The sequence below is a fragment of the Patagioenas fasciata genome, chromosome 1, assembly GCF_037038585.1.
Source record: "Patagioenas fasciata isolate bPatFas1 chromosome 1, bPatFas1.hap1, whole genome shotgun sequence".
Classification (NCBI taxonomy): Eukaryota; Metazoa; Chordata; class Aves; order Columbiformes; family Columbidae; genus Patagioenas; species Patagioenas fasciata.
This window is the reverse complement of record NC_092520.1, coordinates 188340161-188359718: the sequence shown is the minus strand read 5'-3', so window position 1 is coordinate 188359718 and position 19558 is coordinate 188340161. Positions and strand designations below refer to the sequence as shown.

The following is a 19558-nucleotide window of genomic DNA, read 5'->3' as shown; positions in this document are numbered from 1 at the left end:
AATATTCCTGTATGTTTTGACACATTTCTTTGTTCTTCTACCCATCAAGATACAATCCCTACACAATAGAAGTCTCGGGGTTGTTTAACGTCTGGGTAACTGAGAACAGAAGAAGGGCTATACTGCCTGTTTGTGTGTTGTGTATCTTGGCTCTGTATGGCAGTTGCACATCCTCCCGAGATAGGGAGCCTTCAGTGGGGCAGTTGATGGCTCTTTACCACCTTTTGTGCCCCGCTGTGCCTGTCCCCTTGTACAGATCTAGGGTTGTACCAAGGTGCTGACAGTAACCTCCTCCCCTGCCCTGGCAGAGTGACTTCACCTCTACCAGCTGGTGGGCAAGGAGGAGTGGGACTCTCAGTCACTTGACAGGGTCCTCAACAAAGGAGGTGCCCTGAGTAGCTGAGAAATTTCTGGACCGTGCTGTAATGCCCACAGCCAGATTTGACCAGGCTATACAAGGGGGTGCTCGCTGAAGACCCTCTTTGAGTGGTCTTCTGGGAGCAGCAGGTCTGTTAATTGGAGCCCTCCCCTTAGACTGGGATGCCATCTAAGAAGACTTCCCACTCCTGTGGTGAGTGGTTATTTACTGGATATATCCTTGATTGAGTCCTTGCCTAACCCAGGTAAGTGTGAGCCCTCGCCTAACTCAGATGAATTTTTATTTCTTCTGGGTACCCATGAATGAGAGGTCTCTGGTTTTGTTTCTTGTGAGTGAATGCATGCACGCTGTGGATCCTCATCATTCTTATGTTGTCGTACCCCAATAATTTCCTCAACTGATATCTCAACCTGTATTTTATGTTGTCAGAGTGCTAAATAATTGTATAAACCCTGTTTCTAGTTGGTTTATTGGCTACACTTTTCTGGCTAGAATAAAGTCTGCTTTGAAACTTGTTCACCTAAAATTGACTTTTGGGGTGCCTCCGTGACACTCTGTCAGGAGTGTGCTGCAGTCCCCGTTCAGCCACCTTAGCTGGGCTGCCTTCCTGTGGCAGCCTTATCGTGATGGGGAGGGGGGCAGGGCAGCCCAGCACCCATCTGAGCATGGACTGAGCACGTGGGTCCTGTACCTCTGAAGCCCTTACAGCTCCCACAAGTGAGACATAACCCTTGTGAGCAACAGGACTTAATGTGGGAGGCAGTGCTGGTGCAGAGAGTGGAAATGTTTCCATCCCGCATAGGCTGCAACAACAGGGGTGACTTGAATTTCAGTTCTTACACTGAAGTGAACATGGGAATGGCTCCTTGTCTATTATTTTGATCTAATGAGGATATGTGAGAAGTCAGAAGAAAAAGTACATGGCTTCATGAAGTGTCCTATGATGGAACTATCTGGATTTACTGTAGGAAACTTGGCAGTGGTTAAGGGGTGCTATCTATTCTAAAAAACCTGTTTTACCAGGCCAAGTTTTTATTTGGAGAAAACTGAATAATAGGAAAGCCATTTTCAAGTGGTGGTGAATTCTCTGTGAATGCAAGTAGCCACATCTGAGAATATTGTTATTGAGATTCCAACATAAAAGTGAAATATTGAACTGGTGAATGCTGGAGTGTGAACAGTGGCTTAAAAATTATGTTCTAGTAAGAAAATGTAAGATAGATTCTATTTACAGGAGAAAAGAGAAAGCTTTTTACAAATGATTTTGTTGTAGAATGTGTGCCTGTCTCCATGAAACAACTTTTGGAGCTGCTGGAGAACTGTGACATGGAGAACAGTCCAGCTCCAACATTCCCTATACACATATGTTTAACATTTCACCTAGAACATTTTCACTGACTGAGTGCTGTCATTATTTGAGTGTCTATGATGCTAATTTGTGTCTATGGAATGCTTTTAATAGTTTTATAGGAAAGAGCTTTAGGGTGGTACAATATGAGATGGCTGTGGAACTTTCTCAGGATCCTGTAAAAATAGCAAATTTACATTTTTCATGAAATTGAGGCATTCCTTGAGCAGACATTGTCTGGCTTCTTAGTAAATCATCCCCAGTACCTTTGGTACACATGAATTTACCAAGAGCATGTCTCTGAAGGGTCAACAGATTGCTCAGTCTAGTCAAAACATCTTTCCAAGTTTTAGATTGCACAAACTTCATTCTTGAGAAATATCCCCTTGAGTGATTCCCTTTTTATAAAAAATACTGTGTTGATTTGCCAGTGAATTTTTAGTATGCTTCTTCCTCTTGAAACATGTTGCTAAGGCACGCTGTCTTGTTTTGTGTTCAGCATTTGACCAACACTTCACCATGCACTAGGAAAATCCCTTTGAGGAACATGGGCTGCTGAGCAATCCAGCACTGATGACCTGCTGTTCATGACCACCTATAGGACAAATGTGTCCACCAATAAGGTGGTAGGCAACATAATTTTGTTTAGATTTTGTTTACTGATTGAGTCAAATATTTCATTTTTTAGAAATGATGTGCTTTGCAACGAAGAAATCCTTGATCCCAGAGCTGGGTCAGTCAGCAGAGAATACATTTGGTTGTTGAGTGCTGGCACTGTAATCGTTATTTCCCAATGACCTGTTGCAGTACTTTCCAGCCTGACATTGTTCGTGCCTTAATCGCTTCCCATCTTAACTATTCCTGCTGCCACTTTTGTGCTCTTAAGTTTTATAGCTTCTCAGTGTTCAAAGTTCAGTGGCTAAATCATGGACTTACTCAAGGAAATGGAAATGTTCCACCCTTCTCCTCAGTCACTTTGCACTGGCCTTCTACATGGCTTCAAGGACAATTCAGACTTTGCCCTTTGTCTTCCAAACCTCTCCTCTATAAGCTGAAATACAATGTCTACTCTCTGATGATGACTTTTACTAGATTTCAATTGAGGTATTCAGGATGTTCAAAGGGGCCAAAGGCTACCACCTTTCATATTTTTAATTGGGAATAAAAATTCTCATGAACTACAAATGTTGCATTAGACAACACTGTGAGAAGGAGTTCCTCAGGTTATCTATGAACACTGTCTTCTGGACATGGTTTTTAGGAGGTAGTGTGGGGATGGCAATAAACTCTACATATCTTCTGGAGATCCTTGGAAGAATTTGGTCTTCAGTGGTTTTATGAAACTCTGAGGTTCTCTCGGTGGCATCAGCTACATATTTAAATATCAACAACCATTGTATACAAAAAGATGGGGTGAAACTGTGGCCATCTTGAGTCAATAATACAATGTGTAATAATTATTTCTCTCTTCCACATTTAACTGTCTTAAAAGTGGAAATTCTATAATTTAGACATTTAGCCAAAGCTAGTTCTTCTGTGGTTAGCGGAGGGAAAGCCCTTCAGAATGTGATTTGGCTAGCTATTTTAGATGTGTGTTTCCTAGTTAGGTTAAAATGCCCTTAGGAGACTGTTTCTCTCCCTTAGGAGTTAATTTGTCTCCTTTGACTGCAGGCAGTGCAAGAGACAGGCTTCGAATAAAACCCAGCTGTTTTATAGCTGGTTTCAGCTGTACATTGTCTTTCATGGTTTTGTCTGTATAGCCTTGGGCTCAGTCCTGCACTGTGCACTGTGTGATCCTGCCCAGAGTCCCCTTGATTTTAACTGAAGAACAGGTGGTGCTTTTGGGCCACAAACCAGGTTGCACAAAGAAAATTATATTTTTTTCCGTATTTTGCTAAAATGGAGATATTCAGCAAGTATAAATAAATTTTAATGCTGTTTTGGTAGGAAATACAGAAATACCCTGATTCATAGGAAATAACAAGACATTTTAAAATTCTGTGTTTATAGCTTTAAATACATTTTGTATAATTTTCCACAAGATGGTAAATCTCATTCCTGAAAAGCTCTGCTCAAGGTACAAACTTTCTCTGATATTTTCTTTACTGTGAAAACAAAGAACTGTCCAACTTGACAAGTAAGGACTACACAGAATTTGGTACAGCTTACTTTAGTTAAACTGTAATTGCTTTGCAGAAATTTTCCAATCTCAATAATGTTTTTAAAAATTAGAACATATCGGAAAAAATGAGATCCAGTTGCATTTTAATTCCTTCTGTCAGCATATTGTATTGCATTTCCCTTGGCTTTCACTCTTCAACCACTGTTTCTCAGTGGTTGTTTCTCCTTTACCTCAACACTTGTTTCTCACTTCGGTCATGATTTTGTGGATATATTATTGCAAGCTAGGTGTCGATTTACACCCAGTACTTATTGTTTGGTAGGTGTTTGTGTGCACACACCTGCCACAAGTAAATGAGAGGGGTTTACCAAATTTCTAGCAATATCTAATGAATTAATGAATGAAGCAAAGTTGTAGAAATCAGTAAAAATGGAAAATACAAACTTAACTGTGAGAGATTCAGAAGCTATTGGATGGTTAGGCTTTATAAGAGTCTTCAGAAGTGGCAGCAGATTGTAGCAGAAGGTAGAGATTTCCACTTGCTTCCCTCATCTCATGTTCATAAAATTAGTCATCCCTTGTTTCCCCTAGTTCTGCCTTACACAATAGATACAGAGGAATCCACTGGGATAACCATGAATTTCCAAATCATTTAACTATATTTACTTAGATTACAAAAACAAAAGCAGCAAACCTGACTGATGAACATCACAGACTGAAGGAACAATGCCTTTAGAAACATGCAAATAGATTTCCTTTAATTCTGGAAGGAGGCCTTTGAAATCAACAGCATGGTAAATTATTTAGCCTCTATTTTTTTGGAGACTGAGCTTGCTAATGTTCCAGATGTGAGAGAACAGGAAGTTCTATAATTTCCTCAGAACTTGTGATGTGTAGCCCATTTTTTTTTTCATAACTGCAGATTGGTAAAATAAGAATAAAAATAAAGCAGTCATTCCCTTATACAAATATGTTATTATATTAATTATATTCATTACACCACTTTTTCTGATTTTTTCTTTTTGCTTAGTAGCATAGTTGTTTTCTACGTTGTTAGAATCAGTCCAGCATTAGAGACTAATTTTTACTGCAAGTGCAATGAGAAATCATTAGGATGATACTTGGAGATTACAATTACAGAATATTAAGCACTGCTAATAATAATAAAACAGTATTACTAAAACAATCAAATTATGTTGGATGTTGATGATCATTAGTGTATATGCAGAAATATATTTTCCATTACAGGTACTGTAAAATGTTGTGTGGCATCCTTGATTAGACAGATTTCTCCATCAGTTTGTGTGATTAAAAAAATCTGTGTTTGAGAGGTAAAAGAATACAGATAAAATTCATATAGATAACTGTAAAATTGTTTCCAGTCTGATAGCAGCTAAAGTGGAGTAGTTCTCCAATCAATCATTTCCTCATTACTTCATTTTAATGGCAATTTTTTTCAAGATTTTCTTGTTCTATACACTCAGCTCTTCAGCACTGTGCACTATTCTAACAGAAAGTACTACAGTCAACTTTTTCCCCACCAAGATATATTTCTATGTTTATATGTGTAAGTTTTATGTATTTTTCTTAAGAAAAGTAATGAACATGAGAAATGCTGAACATCACCATTTGATCATCCTTTTTAGAGTCCCATTTTGCACCTTGACTCTGGTTCTGTCAATGGAAGGACACCCTCAGGGTTGTGGATGCTGAGTTTGCACAGGTTAGCTGACAAAACAGGGCAAGCAAATCTGTAGGAAGTATAGTACTGGCCTCAGATGTTCACAGCATATTGAGTAGGAACAGAAGGAAGCAAAACAGTATTAAAAATAGTTCAAAACATTGTCATTTAATGAGTTTTTGCTCTGTAGTTCTTTGCAATCTGATAATTTTACTGATTCTGTAAATGCTAGGAAATCCTCCAGGGAAGGTAAAACTTGAATTATGCATGAATTCACACATCCTGAAGAGTAAAAGAGACAAGCCAACATCTTTCAAGAACATCTTTCATTGGGTCGTATTTTTTAAAATATTACAACCTATTGGCATTCCAAGATAAATGGTTTTCTAGATAAAGACATGAGTGAGTGGCCCAAACACAGGAATCAAGCAAATTCACCAGAGACCTTACAGAACAGGGATCCCCCTGGGTCTAGTGAGATTTAAACCTTATCATCATTAAACATAGTTAGTTTGATCTAATCTACTGAACTATACTTGGATTGGGTTTACTATAACTGTCATTGTTAATGATTAGACATGCTATAGCTGAAGTTATCTGAATTCCGGGCAGTACTGATTCCATAAGAATCTAGAATCTAATTCGGGTACAACTTGCACAGAGAAAGATGGGTTATAATCCTGTCAGTGTGCCAAGTCTGCAAGGATGTCCTCCTGCCTTTGTAAGCAAGCAAGCCTGACAGTAGGTATGTGATACCACAAATAAAGCAGCTGTGTGGAAAAATACCAAGGAGAGGCTTATCAGTGCCCAGCTGGAGCTATACTGAGCCCTGGATGGCACAGATCCTGAAGAAAAATCTGTTTGTAGTCTGTAAGTGTGTGGGCTGCTTTAGTATGGAAACCAGATTTTATTTTTCTCTACCTCAGACCAGGGCACTTCCATGTTACAGGGTAATAAATGATCATACAGACAAGATGGAAAGTAAATAGAACAACTCTGTGTTATATTTGAAGAAAACAGAACATCAGTTATTGTGTCAATATCACTTAATAATTTAGGATTATTTCATACTATGTACTTACCTCCAAAACAAAAAAAAGTTCTTAAAACACAGCAATATGGCAGCACATTCAGATTTGTCTCTGACAAGAGTCAGAGCTCAAAGGGACTTGTGCTCTTCAAGGTGCCTGAACTCCTAAAATTGCTGAGATATATTTTGAGAAAGCTGCTCTGTAGAAGCACCTAACAGAATATCAGTAAATTAATGGACTGTCAATAAAGAGTCTATCATAAGTTGGCTTTGAAGAGCTTGACAATAGCCAACTGCAAGTTGTGCTGTGATAAGGCAAATGGGGCACACAGACCTGGCAATAAATACTGCTTTCTTGTAATGAAATGGAGCAATGAAGATAAAGACATACATTTGGACACCCAGTTCTAGCTCAAATGTCACCTGTAATTGCACTGTAGTTGCACTCCAAAGGCTTCATAAAACTGAAGCTGTTTCCAGAATTGGATATCAACAGTATGGATATGCCCATACTTAGACACGCATGGAACTACGTTGTGCTGTTTCAAAAATATGGATGAAACTGAGGCACAGTGACATAAGCCTGGACTAATTTAGGGAAATTGATGACATTACTCTGAAGTTAGCGCAAATTTCAGAACAATTTACTACCCCAAAGGTCCACCTTTAAGATCTGTCTGAAAAACAGGAACCTTGGACTATAGCAAGGAAATAAATAGCTTCTTTCCACTCCACAGTTGTTGACTGTGCTTATACATTGTTTTTTGGCTGAGAAACAGCCATGGAAAGAGGAATATTTTCCAAATGCAAATATAAAAATGTCCTTAGGATGCAGGCATTTATTGCTCTTTGGGAACAGTGCATTCTTGTTTAGATATTAAAAATTCAGCATAGAGTACATAGTTCACACCTATTCACTAGATTTCTAATGGTCATTGACCTAAACAGCACTGTGCACGGCAAGGATATAAGGAAGGAAAGACCTGATGGAAATTAAATGGCTTCTAAATATACAATCTTCACAGGATTATGTTTAAACAGTCGCATTCTGGTTCCAGTTCTCTTTGTGAAGTCCGTGACAAAACTAGTGACTTCAGTGGTACACAGGCAAAATCCTTTGCTTTTAGCACAGTATCTTGGAAAAGTCTGTGTGTCTAAAACAGTAAGACATATTTTATTACCCTGCAGAAGAGGATAAACCACCATGAGTCAATATCCTCTACACTAAATCATCTTCTTGTTATGAAATATAATGTTCTGCAAGCCCTGAGTCATTTAAAAGCAAGAAGAATACCCAACAGAGTTTTTGCTAAACAGTCAAAGAAGAAACTCTATGTAAGAATTATTTCGTTTTCAATGGAATTCTAAATTTATTATAAATTAGATTTACAGGTCCTGTTTAAAGAAAAAATGAAAAGTTACAGTCTACCTTGTTTTGATTAGGAATGTACTGTATTCTTCTGGAAGAACTGTTTTCCAGGAGAAAATATGATCTAATGATATTGAAAAAATATCTGAGAAGATTTATATTCAGTTGAAACTGCTCATGGAAGCCAGACTTGCTACCAGATTTTCATCCAGCTTATCGTCCAATTCACTTTGTCCTATTCACTACCTATTTAGTGGCTCTGTTGAACTAGAATAAAAAAGAAATAACCTTTGGTATCCAGGAAAATTTTATATTTTCCATTTTTCATCAAATTCAGAGGAGAAAAGGTGGATATTTGATACGTAGTGTTTAGACCCCATCCCAAACTGCTTACTGATCCAGAATATTTAAGAAAAGCCAGGTTAAGAAAAGCCAGGACATTCTGATCTTCCAACCAACCTTGACTTTTAATCTCAAACAACAATCTGCAAGGAGATGAGAGTGGAAAAATAGTGTCAATAAATAAAACCACTTATTTTTGACTTCTTTCTCTCAGGTTTGACATCTATGCAATTATGTTATCCTATCTAGAAACTGATACAAATATTGCTTTGTTACAGAAACTATGATAATGTGCCATTAGAAGTTATATTAACATCTACTTCGGGGAAAGTGCCAAGTGACATAAATTCTAGAAAATATTCACAAGAGAGTTGACTTGATGGCTGCTTTCAGCTATCTGTGGAAGCTGAAGCAGCTGCTAGTATTAACGTTGGAGACACTGCCTCTTCATTGACCCTTGCAGCAAGGCTGGAGCACAGCAGAGACCTCACCCTAGATGTGATCAGTGAGTGGTCAATTAAAGCAAAACATCATATGTTGATATTCACATTACAGATGCATTTTCTCACAGTTTCCTATCTTCTCCTCTAGCATTCTTCAAGGGCTGCCTTAAAGCCATGTCTGAGCCTGGACTTCAGTGTGCCCTCAGGCTCATGTTTGTGCACAGCATATGGATAAAGTCTGGAGATTAATGGCCAGATGCACAATTCAGTCACCTATGTTTCTCTATAAACCCAGTTTAAGAAACTAGAATTCCTTGGGCAATCCGTGTAAATCTTGCCTGGTTTGTATAAGTGCTCAGATACTTATCTCAAGCCCAAAAGTTTACTTGGGTACCTTTAGTGGTGTTGCTACACGTGATCGGGCCACCGTTTTTGGCTAAATGAATCAGTTTAGGGCTTCTCTCTGGAAGGGCTTGATTTGCTAGAAGTGATCTAGGCACTCCTGGTATGGCAAGGGATATCAATAAACAACCTAGGGAACAGGGAAAGGCAGTGGCCATATTGTCCTGATGACCTGGGGGGAAAGCACTTGCCTGGGAAGTGGAAGATCTGATTCAGTTTCCTCCACATCCTGAGGAAGTTCCAGTCCCCTCCCATTTCCCAGTTTGTGGGCTAGGCTGGGATAGGGTCACACTCCATCCTTCCTATTGCAGATAGACTACTGATAGGCCAGGTGAAGAAATCATGAACCCAAAGAAAAGGTAGACAAGAGGGGTCCCATGTGGCTTGTGCTATGTTAGGAGTAGGGAATCTTGGCTTTGTTCTGTGATGAAGAGTGAGTATGTAAACAGCTTGGGAAGTGGGCATCAGAGTCTAACTTACCTCTAAATGAGTAATGTTTTTCTTCTGGGCAATACCACAACCTGTGATTTTGGATTGAAGTCTGCAATGTGGCTGCTTTTCTGCAGAGATCACCACTGTCAGTGGAATGAATATGTCAATTTTGGCCCACTTAGTAAGTTAACAGAAGTTATGAATAACATGAGATGACTAATGAGTTAAGATTATTATTTTTGGTGAGAATATGAAAAGACATTATACTTTTTTCAGAGATAAGAAATTTAATAAGCTTCTGGACTGCAATTAATGGACAGTGCTAAGGGAAACAAGAAAGAAAATGCTTGCGCATATCCTCCAAAACAGAGGGCTGAAGGGTTCACACTTCTCATAGGTTAGCGAGACAAGAGAAACTCATGCTTAAGAAAAGAAGACGGAATAAAGTAGCGAAAGTCTGTCCCTTTATGCAATTTATTTGCTGGGATCTGTATATTTTTCTTCATCTTTTCCTTCTTCCTTTCTGTTCTACTTTTCTCATCTGAATGGAGCAGAACAGGAGGTGTTGTGATATTGTAATTACTCCAGAGCATGGACCAACTTTAATCTTAAATGCCTGTATGTGTTTATGCATGTGTGCATGTGGGTATATTCATGCACTTGTACAAAATTCCACCTGATGCTGACAAAATGCATTCAAAGGAAGGCCTGATGGTATTTCCTCCTTTTGTTCGTGAGATGTGTAAGACATTTTTTTCTGCATATAAGTGCTCCCTATTCTTGATACAATCACTTTTGAATGTGCTGTCCCACCCAAATTAAGATTGCATCCTACTTTTCTCCTCTGGGGCCTGCAAGCTTTAACGTTTAGGGCTTGTCTCTACAAGTACAGTCTTTACTTCCCTCTGCCTCCATGTAGCCAAAGAGAGAGGAGAATCTGGTCCTGCATCCATTGTGTACATCACCCACAGTAAACTGTTAATCTTGAAAAAACAAGGTACCTCTTAAAACCTGGGTGGAACCTCAGGATGGATAGAGGAGAAAATATTTAACTTTAAAATTACGTTTAATAAATAATAAATACCTTCACTCTGAGGATTTGGTGTTGTTTTTCAATGTTAGTCTGCATTATCTGTTATCTTTTGAGCTTGTATCTCCAGGGACCACAGAGGTAGGCACTGAGCCTGAGGCTTTTTCTGACTCAGAAAGGCACAGAGCCAGGAAAAATGGTAGTTCCCAGCCCTTATTAATGAGAGCATGGGGAGATCTTTCTATTTACAGGATCAAAGACCAGCTGACACTTGTTCTGGCACTGAGAAGATGATAAATAAGGATCCTGCTTTTGTGAGTTCCTGAGCACCTTCACATCTCTTTGACTGTGATGAAGAGGAAGAAGAAATGGTAAGCATAACTGTCTGAAGATCTTCTGTGAAGTCCTTATGTTCACGTGGGACAGCAGTGAGAAAAATCAGGAACTTGAGCATCCTTAAGATGCAAAGACCTCAGGACTGTTCCAGTCAGACACTTTTTTTTGCTGAAGCCAGCATAATATTTTTGAAGTACAAAGTTATGTTTTTCTTAAATGACCATTGGAAGAAATGACCTTGTGATATGGGTGAAGTTGTGTTGAATGTCTTAGATGATGAATGGTAACATTATACTGTAACCAATTGCAGTTCTTGAATAGGCACAGACTGGCTACAGAAAGGGTATTAGCTTGGATATTTATTACCACTTCCTTTTCATATTAAGAAAACAAGAAATACACAGATTGACTGAATCATAGAATCATTAAATGTCTTGAGTTGGAAGGAACCCACAAGGATCATTGTGTCCAACTCCTGTCTCTGCATAGGAAAACTCCACAGTTCACACCATGTGTCTGAGGATGTTGTCCAGTCTCTCTTTGAATACTGACAAGCTTGAGGCAATGACTACCTCCCTGGGGAGCCTATTCCAGTGGTTTAATGTCTTTTGACATTCTCACCAAAAAAAACCCTTTTCCTAAAGTCCAACCTAAAACTCCCTGGGCACACCTTCTTGCCATTCCTTCAAGTTCTGTCATTGCTCGCCAAAGAGATTGGCACCTGCCCCTCCTCCTCCCCTTGTGAGGAAGCTGTAGACTGCAATGAGGTCTCCCCTCAGTGTCCTCTTCTCCAGGCTGAACAAGCCAAGTGACTTTAGCTGCTCCTCATACGGCTTCCTCTCCAAACCCTTCACCAACTTCATAGCCCTCTTCTGGACACTCTCTAGTAGCTTTATATCCTTTTTATCCTGTGGCACCCAGAACTGCACAGAGTGCTCCAGGTGAGGCCGCACCAGTGCAGAGCAAAGCGGGACAATCACCTCCCTGCCTGGCTGGTAATGCTGTGCTTGATGCACCCAGGACACGGTTGGCCCTCTTGGCTGCCAGGGAACACTGTTGGCTCGTGTTCAATTTGCCATTGACCAGAATCCACAGATTCCTCTCTGCAGAGCTGTTTTCCAGCATCTCGTCACCCAGGCTATATGTACAGCAAGGGTTGCTGTGTCCCAGGCGCAAAATCTGGCACTTGCCCTCATTGAACTTCATGTGGTTGGTGGTTGCCCAGTTCTCTAGTTTGTCCAGATCCCTCTGCAGGGCCTCTCTGCCCTCCAGAGTGTTGACAGCTCTCCCCAGTTTTGTGTCATCAGCAAACTTACTAAGTATTTCTCAAGTCCTGAGTCTACGTAATTTATAAAAACGTTGAAGAGTGCTGGCCCTAGGATGGATCTCTGCAGAACCCCATTGAAAGACCATGGAGAACAGTCTTGCTATGATATCAGCCAGCTCTTTAAGTACCCTTGGATGAATCCCATCAGGCTCCATCAATTTGTAGGGATTTAACTGGAGAAGCAAATCCCATCCAAGTTCCGAATTGATTGGGAGTTTATAGTTCTCACAGCCATGGTTTTCGAGCCCAGGGTTATGGGCCCCCCAAGTCCATCATCAGTGTTGAACACCGAGGTGAAGAAAGCATTAAATGTCCCAGCTTTGTCCATGTCCCTGTTAATAAGCTGGCTATGCTCGTGAAGTAATTGGTCAATGATATTTCTAGTTTGCGTTTTGCCATTAATATATTTAAAAGAGCCCTTTTTATTGTCCTTCACAGTACCAACCAGCTTCAATTCTAATTGAGCTTTGACAGCGCAAATTTCCTCCCTGCAGTGGTGAGCAGCATCTCTGTAGGCCTCCCATGTTGTCTGACGTTGTTTACACTGACCATGTAATTCCTTTTTTGTTGTATTTCAAGAGGAACATCCCTGCTTAACCAAGCTGGACAGGCAACTACTGTTGCACGGGACAGGCCACTGGGAAGAAATGCACATTGTGAGAGCAGCTTACCTGGTAAGCTGGGAAGCAGTAGTATCCTGATTTCAAAATGCAAGCACAGAGGTGGCAATTGAAACCATACATGAAGTCTAAAGCACTCCCAAATACTAGATGGACAACTGTAAGTGCTAGCTTGACTTTTTTGACCCTTTTTCTTTCCTCCCACATTCAAAGAAAATGATCTAAAAAAATCACAATAATATAGACACAGTCTCTGTCAAGTTTCAGTTACACCAGGATATTTGGAAAATTCTGTGACAAATGTAGGCTGAGCCTACAAAAAGGCTTTCAGATTAGATGCAGCAGGTCCTAAGCAGATCAAATGATCTTAATATGTGTTTTATAAATGTTTATGCTGACAAAAAAAGTCTGTAAAGGAAAGGTTAGATGGCAAATTCACCTGTATTCAATGTTGATCTCATGGGAGATAAGATTTCAAAAGAGAACCTTGTTTACAGTACTGGAGTGCGTAACTTGGAGTCTCTTCAAATGAAATTGTTTTGGAAGAGGTTTTTTCTTTTCACTAGTTTCCTGAGCAAAACTTGCAGGCTGTCAGATATAAACACATATTTCAGTGGGAACTGTTTATAATAGCTTCATTCTAATGTAAATTTATACAAGTTTTTCATTGGTGTAACTGCTGGCTCCAGATGAACGTCAGTGGAAGTGAGATCCTGATTAATCCCTGAGAAGTTGTAATAGCAAGAAAAAAATGGTCACGATACAGTCATACAATACTCAGTGTATATGCTTCATCAGGTAGTTATATAATACTGTGTGTGTATATGTTGTATATACATTTTACATAGAGAGATTGTATATCTATACAGGTGAAACAATGATGTGCACATTTTTCTGGTGTGGAAGCTCACTTTAATAACAGTTACTGACTTAAAATAAATTTGACTCAAGGCTAAGATTAACAGGGTGTAGGAGCAGTGTGCTAAGGAGGACTCATTTGCAGAATTACATTATTCCACAAGATTTATGCACTCAGAGCTCTCACTGATGGTCTGGTTGCCCTTCTCCCTGCTGGGCCCCGAATTGTAAAGAATCAACCCATTTTTCTGCCCTGGAGCCAAATCCGATCTGGCCAGGCTGAGGGATCTCGCCATGGCTGCTTTTCAAACATCTCTGCTATTTTAGTCTGGATGTATTAGTTCATATTACTCCAAATTCAATCTGATTTCCCATCCATTTTCCTCCATTGGTCCCTGTAGGTTATTTCCCTGTTCTAACTGCACTCCAATCAGCTCCATGCTGAATAAATGCTCTGTTTACCTTTTAGTCCAGATTGTTAACAGCATGACCCCAGTGCACAGAGTTCAGTGGCTTTTATTAGGTTTAAATTGGTCCTTTAATAGGGCTGCTTATTCCCCTCGAAGCCTGGAAGATTGACTTCATTTTTTTTTCTTCGTATCCAAAGCAGAAAAATAAGGAACAACCAGTACCTCTAGCAGTTATGTTTCAAGTCAGTACAGGTTTGCTTTTATTTCTGGGATTTCCACTGGGTTTTCCAATCATAATCACTTGCTCAAGCAACAGTTTTTTCTTTTTTTTTTTTTTTTTTTTTTTTTTTTCTGGCAAAGGAAAACAAACTACCTTTCCCCTCCCCAAGTCTTTTGTACCACTTGTAGCATAGTTCTTTGCAAATTGGCTAAAGGTGAATGTTGGAGGACCTGGATTGCTTGCATTTACTGGAATGAGGCTGCTAATCTCTTCCTGCATCTGATTTATATGTAAATAGAAAGGAGGTGCCTTGTAGGGAGTCCAAATAGGAATCCCTTCTGTTATAGGAAGCCACAGCTATGAGTCACTCTGAATGAGAAGCTTAGTGAAAACATCAACATCCCTAAAATATCTGGAGGAAAAAAAATCCGTGCAAAGGAAAACTAACCTGCTGATTCTAAATCTATATTTCAAGGTTGATTTTTTTTTCTGAATATTCATTCTCATTGCTTGAGGTAATAACAGTGCTTTACTACAGAAAGTGATTTTAAATTGTACACAGAGCCAAACCTTTGAAGCTTAATGGCAATGAAGGGATGAGTGAAGCTTTCATGTGTTGCACCCTCAGAGGATCACTGGCATGAACAATCACTGCAGAGTAAAAGTGATAAGCAAAACATGAGCCTTACATTTACAGTGGTACTGTGAAGTTTATGGCTCTGTTGAGATGCCAAGCTTTTACACATTATCTACAATCCCCACTGGAGCCCTTTAAAAGTGGAAAAAAAGAGAAGGCCACAGAGAATTCCCAGTGCCTTTTAACTATTTACACTTCTGAGCTCTCGTCACAGAAAATTCTATTTACAGACTCAAACTACTGTCCTTTTCTTGGGTTCCTCACCCCTGCTTGGTAACATATTGTCTCTCTCTTTGCCCGCCCCCCCCACTTTTTGATGCTGTTACCAGAGCGGCCTGGCCATCGTGGCGTTCCTCTCCAGGCACAGCAGTGCTGGGCACCCTTCCCTCTGGGCCACCAGAAGGAGACAGCAGCTTGCTTTGGGCATGGCCAAAAGCAGAGCTCACTGTGTCTTTTTTCCCTTTGTTCTGCCCTTTTTTTGTGTCAGCAGGTTATTGTATCTCATCTGTTTGTGGGTGGCTTGCTGACGATGCTGAGCAGTGGCTGGCTTTTGGGTGTCCAACCTGCCAAGCTGCCTCTGGGAACCTGTCTCAGCTAGCAAAGCTTTGTAGGGCACCTGGAGGCCTCAGGTCCTTGTGGAGGATCCCCACCATGCATGGTGAGGAGGGAGATAAATGGAAATGGATGCTGTAAGGCCAAGGGGTTCTGACATCTGCTTTTCTCGTTGATGCTGGAGGAACTTCCAACTGTGGCACCGAGAGCCAGCTGCCAAGCTGGGTCTTTCCACCCACTGTCCAGATGAAAGTGATGTCATATAAAACTACCAGCTTTTTTTAAACACAATGTGTAGTCAGGAAAAGTCTCAATGTATTTGTAGTTAATGAGAACACATAGATGTGGCTCCTATTAATGTATCAATGTGTAAGTTGAAGTTTTCTGGTTCTCTTCAGGAGATTCTGTATGTTACAGAGGAGGGATTGTGACACCGTTCCAATGATTCAGTTCATGCCATCTGAGTTCCATACCTTAGTGTAAGTAATCACCACTTAGCAGCACTATCAAAAACGAACAAAATCCCAAGATATCTAATATTTATTTTTTTCAGTTTAATTAATAGGTCATTGATGTGATAATTTATTTGGTGTGTAACCTCTTCACCATCACATAATTTGAAGCAGTATCACTCTAGCTGATAGAGAACAGAAAATAAGGGATCAAATTAAAAAAGCGTAAATCTAACCTAAGTTTTCTATGTATCACTGCCACTGTAATTTTATTCAATCTTAGTCCACCTACTATTTAAACATCCTTCTTAATTTGGTTATCAGCAAAATAAAATATGGAGTTATTTACCTAAATTTGTGTGCCGTACATGTTTGTTTTGGCGACATTTCACAGAACGTATGTCTTCATAAACATTAATAACTCTTGTCTGATATTTTAATGAACAAAGGCTAAATAAATCTAGCAGTTCTTATCTACTTTCTATTTGAATCACAGCTGTAAGAGGAGGAAAACTCAAAAATTGACTTTAATCTGAAGTGACCAGCAAGCAAACATGAAGGTGCGGAATCCTGCCTCATGGTGACAATTAACACGCCCTTGCAAAACTCGGAGCTGTGGTTTCAAAGCCTGTGTCCTTGTTGGAAACCTCCTCCTTTGTGCTCCTCCTCCTTGCATAGCAGTATTGCTAGTCTCATCTCTGTTTATTTTTCAGAGGCCCTCTAAAATATTTATGACTTCTAGTACTTCCAAGTTGTTCAAAGAAGCTATGGAATGAAGTTTAGGTCATTGGCGTACCCATCAGCTTAGGCTGAAGTCAGTGGAATTGCGTCAGGAACCAAAGAAGTTTGGCATTTGACATTTTTGATCTAATACTAACTTCTTGGTTAGTATGATGCTTATGCTTGCTGTGAGTTGAAATATTCTTTTCTCTTAGGTTTTCTTCTGTGAAATTAGAGATTGATTTAGAGTCTCATTTAACAACAATTTGCTAAGTCCTCTAGGTCCTGGATCTGGATATTTGGACTATGTTCAGACTGTCTATTCCTAAAGTAATTTTTTTTTAAAGATCATCATTTCTGTTTTGGTTTGGTACTCTGCAGTAGATGATGTGAAGTGACCTTTTGTCACTCGTTCTGTGGCTGATGTAGCTCTCACCCAAACAGGATAAAGATGTAGCTGGTCACTTATGGGTCTAACGCTTCAGATTTTCAAAGTGTGAGCACTCAGTGTCACAGCCCAGATCATCCAAGCAGAAATGCTTTATCAGAACAAAGAAGTCTCAACTGTGTTCTGATTGTCTTATCCATTTTCCTGCAGTGGCAATTGGTCTAACAGGACAGAAATTTTTAATTAGATCTAATATCTTCCAGGCTATATCAAATCAATTCAGTCATACATAACGCAGCGTGTCTACTAAATGCATTTTTTTTTTCTCATACTGTATGCTAGGGTATCTGGGAAGTACATAACATTGGATCCAAATCCAAGTGAGATGGTTGATCATTTGCCCTTCTTGAAAGCCTCTATATTTTTAATAGCAGAAAGACAATATGCACTAATGGCTTCGGAAAAAAAGTATGAAAGAGCATGAACTAGCTGTAGGAACAAGAGCACTAATAGCTTGTCGTAATGTACCTTCCTGGTACTGCAGTAAAACTTGTAAGAACTGCAGCTAAAGCTGTGAGACATCCTTTCATCCAGGTATTTTAACAGGACGGGAATAAAAATGTTAACATTCTATGCTTCTCCAAAATCTTTATTTTTCCCTTGCCACCATAGAAAGGGTTTTATCTCTCAGAATGTAAGAAACTTCCAGAAAAGGAAATTGGGTTTTCAATGGCTGAAAAACCAAGGAAGCTCTTCTTTCATAACCAGCCCAAGGGAAAAAGGTAGTAGAAAAGAGTTTTTAGAATCGTAATATCAAATATTTATTCTGATCACTTTCACACTGGAAACAGTCAGCACTTGTGTATATTCTTCAATTGGACGAAAATAATATCCACAGTTCCATGATTTCAAAGGCTCTTCAGTTACTTTGTAAATTACCAGGCAGCTTTTATATGCAGTTGGTGAAATCATTAGCATAGGTGTAGAAAAATAATGGAAAAAATAATCAGTGGTATTTTTAGAGTATTTCCCATCCTTCTAATTCCTATCTACTTCAATTAGAATCGTACTGAATGAATAATCAAATAACCTTTTTCTTTCTGCAAGAGTGAGTCTTTTTCCTATTCTTACTTCCACTGATTCATTTGCATTTCAGGAAATCAATCCTTCAGCTAGTGTCCCCCCAAAAAAAAGATTTTAAAAAATCAATTTATATAGTTGCTAAAGTTGTAATTATTTCCACTAATCTTCAATTTTCATTAATATTTGCAGTGTCACAAAGGTGGATTTCTTTCTTCCCTTGTATTAAGTTAGTAGAGTTTACTGATTCTCAACCCAAACCCTTCCAACCCAGCTCCAAAGTTCTCCACTTTTTTTCTCCTCTATTTGCTATCTAGAAAAGCCATAGTAAATGTAGTAGTTTAAGCATCTCTCCTTGAGAGACTGGGAAGAATTCTGTTGAGCCTGCTGAGCTTGATTTAGAACTAGCCTGTAGGTAAAATCTGTGTTAGGACAGAAAGAGCTAGGAGCCTCCTCCTGGAGAGAAGCCTTCCTACACTCTCGCTGCCAGCCCAGATACATCAATGGCCTTTCCACGTTCTCTGGTTGGATTCCTCTTGGTGCTCCAGGCTGGGTGACACAGTTTGCAATGCCTCTGCTCTGCTGCTCCAGCATTTTTCCCTGCGTGTACCTCAGCCTGACCACAAATGCAGTAGAACTATTCCAACAGGCATAAAGACAAAGGAGAAGCAATGGTCCAGCAAATGCCACATGGAAGCAGCTGTAACAACATCAGTGTGGTGTCCCAGGAGGGAAGGACAACTTTTTTTTTTTTTTTTACTAGAAGAGGTGAGTCATACGCTTTTTGCTTCAGAGAATTTGTTTGAGAATAGTTACCACGGATTCTGCTGCTGAATTTACTTCCTTCCTACTTCATAGTAAAAAGCAATGGTAAAATACTCCCTAAACTCTTTATGGTTTTAAATAATGGGGTATTTTGCCCTTATTAGAGTAGACTAAATAAGCCATTTCAACTGTTAGTTGCTCTTAACATATTACTTCCCAGATGAGAAACTCCAATGGACCCATAGCTTTGAAATATCTCTTCTGGTAGAGAGATGCTAACTGTAAGTGCTGTCTTTCAGCTTTCTTAGCAGCAATGACTCACAAATATATTTGAAAAGGAAACTTCTTCAGAAAGTTCCACTGAGAAGGCAGCTTGTTCCTTCCATGTCACTGCAGAGCCCATGCAAAATGCACAGCTGCTGCACATGTCTCCTGCTGCTGCCCTCTCTGTGCCACACTAGATTCTTGGGATTTCTCTTGATCAACTTCTTGGGAAGTTCATTTCAGGTTCTTTGCCATCAATGAACTTAAAATGCAAAGCAACAACCAGAAATAGCATCATGTAAAGAGTTTGGAGAAGGGAAAAGAGAAATTTCTCAGCTGAAGTATGGTTGT

General features: G+C 39.6%; 1 long non-coding RNA gene across 4 annotated transcripts; it reads left to right on the top strand.

Annotated features, from left to right (window-relative positions):
- Positions 1-200: 200 nt before the first annotated feature.
- Positions 201-18940, top strand: LOC139827085 (uncharacterized). 4 transcript variants are annotated; one of them, XR_011737279.1, is made up of 5 exons: positions 201-623; positions 10830-10949; positions 12821-13021; positions 15937-16017; positions 16487-18940. It is a non-coding gene; the product is annotated as an uncharacterized lncRNA (long non-coding RNA). The 4 variants fall into 4 exon arrangements; XR_011737278.1 differs by having other exon boundaries at positions 10814-10949; XR_011737280.1 differs by lacking the exon at positions 201-623 and having other exon boundaries at positions 8749-10949; positions 12821-12915.
- Positions 18941-19558: the final 618 nt, after the last annotated feature.